General features: G+C 35.2%; 1 long non-coding RNA gene across 1 annotated transcript; it reads left to right on the top strand.

Moving 5' to 3' along the window:
- Positions 1 to 2169: 2169 nt before the first annotated feature.
- LOC146821853 (uncharacterized) lies at positions 2170 to 3093 on the top strand. The gene is made up of 3 exons (XR_014962778.1): positions 2170 to 2230; positions 2736 to 2805; positions 2896 to 3093. It is a non-coding gene; the product is annotated as an uncharacterized LOC146821853 (long non-coding RNA).
- Positions 3094 to 3354: the final 261 nt, after the last annotated feature.

The following is a 3354-nucleotide window of genomic DNA, read 5'->3' as shown; positions in this document are numbered from 1 at the left end:
TCACAGAGATAATAGACCCTATGTAGATATTGATATTTATTGGAGACATCGTAATGTCCAAAGGGCCCGAGCATTGGTAGATACAGGAGCGGAGGCCACTCTTATTCATGGAAAATCAAAGAAGTTTAAAGGTCAGCCTTTTACAATTACCGGATTAGGTGGAAAGGAAACTCCCGCAGTTCAAACTTTACTTGAAATGAGAATAGGTAGAATTCCTAGAAAAGAATACTCTGTATTAGTGGTACCACTCTTAGAATTCATAATTGGAATTGATATTTTGAAAGGAATGACTTTGCACTTAGATGATGGATGTTACCAATTTGGAACTAAACATTATATATCGTCCAGGCCTGTACGGGTTGGTCGTTTAAGAATGCCCCCCATAAAAGTTCCCTAGGCGACAAAAGTGGTTCGTCAGAAGCAGTATCGTATTCCAGGTGGTCATGAAGAGATTAGTACTACTATTCAGGAGTTGGTGGATGCAGGAGTTATAACACCAGTTACTTCTGCTTGGAATAATCCTGTTTGGCCTGTACGTAAGAGTGATAATTCTTGGCGCATGACTGTTGATTATCGAGAATTGAATAGACACACACCCTCTTTGACTGTTGCAGTACCGGATGTTATTACCCTAATTGAAAGAATACAAAAACATCCAGGTACATGGTATGCGTCCATTGATATTGCTAATGCTTTCTTTTCGATTCCGATTGCCCCTGAGTGTCAGGAACAATTCAGTTTTACGTGGAACGGGCGTCAGATGACGTTTAGAAGTCTTCCCCAGGGCTATGTGCATAGTCCTACGATATGTCACCGGCTGGTGGCAGAGCATTTGGCGGAGGTACCGGTTCATCCGCAAATTCAGATATGTCACTATATTGATGATATTTTGATCCAAGGCGAAACACAAGAGGAAGTTCAGACCCAATTGGATAGAGTCATTGAGTGCTTGCGTGAGAAAGGTTGGGAAATCAACCCGGATAAATTACAAGGTCCGTCCCAGGCTGTGAAATTTTTGGGCATTAATTGGCATGAGGGGCACCGAGAAGTGATCCCTCAGGTTAAACAGAAAATTCTTGATTTTGCAGTTCCGAGGAATAGGAAAGAAGCCCAAAGCTTCATTGGTTTGTTTGGTTTTTGGCGCCAGCATATTCCTCATTTGAGTCAAATATTGGCCCCTTTGTACCATGTCACTCGTAAAAAGAATGCATTTGAATGGGATAAACCACAGCAAGATGCGTTCAGCCTAGCAAAAGAAGCAATTCAGCATGCTCTGGATTTATGGCCTGTGGATCTCTGACATATTATCGACAGACACATTATCGAACTACACAAATATCGCAACAAATATATCGACATCAAAAATATCGACATTGTATACTTATTTAAAAAACTACACTAATATCGACACTACAATATCGTAATACAATTATATCGATCACACAAATATCGCACACATTAATATCGAAATACTAAATATCGACATAAGTTAATAAATATGACACATGTCACAAATATCGATAACCAAAATATAGACATCAATAATATCGTTTTTTTAAATATATCGACAATTCGAATACTAATAAAACCAATACTTTCAACAACATAAAGACAATATTTTACCAAAACATACATTTTCAAATGAGATTCTACTTAAACATAAACATAACATTTATAGCGATCTCTATATTTAACAACATAATAAAAAAACCCTAAAATAATTATCACATTGGCATTTCGAACACATTTAAATAAAATTAGTACACATTATAAACAATCTTTTTATATATAATAATTTAAAACTCTCCTCCTTTAAAACTAAATATACTCTTACTTAGCATTTTCCATAAAAGGAAACCAATTAACTAAAAAAAATTCAAACCATCCAATAGAAAGGCCACATACAGAAAACAACCAATAACATTCAAGAAACAATTTGAAACCACTATATAAACCAATTAAAACAAGTGTTCCACGGTGCCTTAAACCAAAGCATTGAACGAAGAAGAAGCTCTACTAAACAGAAGAAACCTACATCCTATTACTATTCTAAAAACGTAAGTAAATATTCTTTTCTAACTAAACTGCCAAATTAAACTAAAACACTAATTTATCTTTACTCAAATAAATAACTAACTTATATATTCCATCTCTTTATGTTTCCACTACAGATATTACTCCAAACAGCTAAAGAAAATATTGAAGATTGCCAGAAAAGACTCACTAAAAAGTAAGTATACTATCAAAATACTTTATAAAATATTAATTAAATCCTACTCAAACCCCAAAACATCCTAAACCCCTAAACAAATCCATGTTCTCTTTTTTAAATTGTAAAAAACCTGTATAAATTAACACCTATGGTCTATACCACTGGGCATGAGGGTAGGCTCTGTTTGCTTAGTGAGAGGTTAGGCTACTGCATCTTATTTATTAGGCAGGAGGGGCACATACTAAGAGGGGTAGGAGACGGGGGTACATTGACATGTGGTGGGGGAGGGGGGGGGGTAGAGAACTGGGTGGAAAGGTTGTTCATTCTCCTGAATAATTGGTCTTGATGATAAATGTGTGGTACTTCCGGGACAGATGAATGTGGGGGAATGTTTTTTGAATTGTTAATTTGTAAAACAATAAAATAAGTTTCTTCAATAAAAATATAGTCTATACCAAACAGCAATACCACCCCACTTAAAAAACTAAACCAACCACAACAATAAATGTTCTTTAACTTTCAGAGACTAAATCAACTAAACAACATTTTTGCGACAAACAACATCTTCATTCAAATACAACAAAAAAGACTTGGTAAGTATATATAAAAAAAATGCTTTTTTGCTAATTTCATATAAAGATATAAAGTACTATAGCATATATTTTCATATACATTTTTTCCAGAATTGTAACACATCACGATGACAGAAGAAGCCCAATTTATAACTTCGCAGAAAGGAAAATTCCTATTGTGTTACATGGGTTACACATACACCCAAGAAAAGCAGACGGACCGAAAAGTGAACTGGAAGTGTACTAAATATTATTCTAACAAATGCTACGGCCGAGCAACAACAAGAGAAACAACTGTACTATATACAAGAGAGCATAACCATCCACCCAATCTCTCTGAAATAAAAGTCAGATCAACTCTTGAAAATATCAAAGAATTAAGCACAGGTTCACAAACTGCTACAAGTGTAATCCTAAAAGAACTATTACCTAGAGTGCCCAAAGAAGCAAGAGGCCAATTACCATCAATTGCTTCTATAAAAAGAACTATTGCTAGGACCAAAAAAGCAACCACGACAACTATACCATCCCCTAAAACTTTTCAAGAGATCATCATTCCACCAGAATTAA

The sequence above is a fragment of the Triturus cristatus genome, chromosome 6 (genome assembly GCF_964204655.1).
Source record: "Triturus cristatus chromosome 6, aTriCri1.1, whole genome shotgun sequence".
Lineage (NCBI taxonomy): Eukaryota > Metazoa > Chordata > Amphibia > Caudata > Salamandridae > Triturus > Triturus cristatus.
This window is presented reverse-complemented; position numbering and strand designations above follow the sequence as displayed.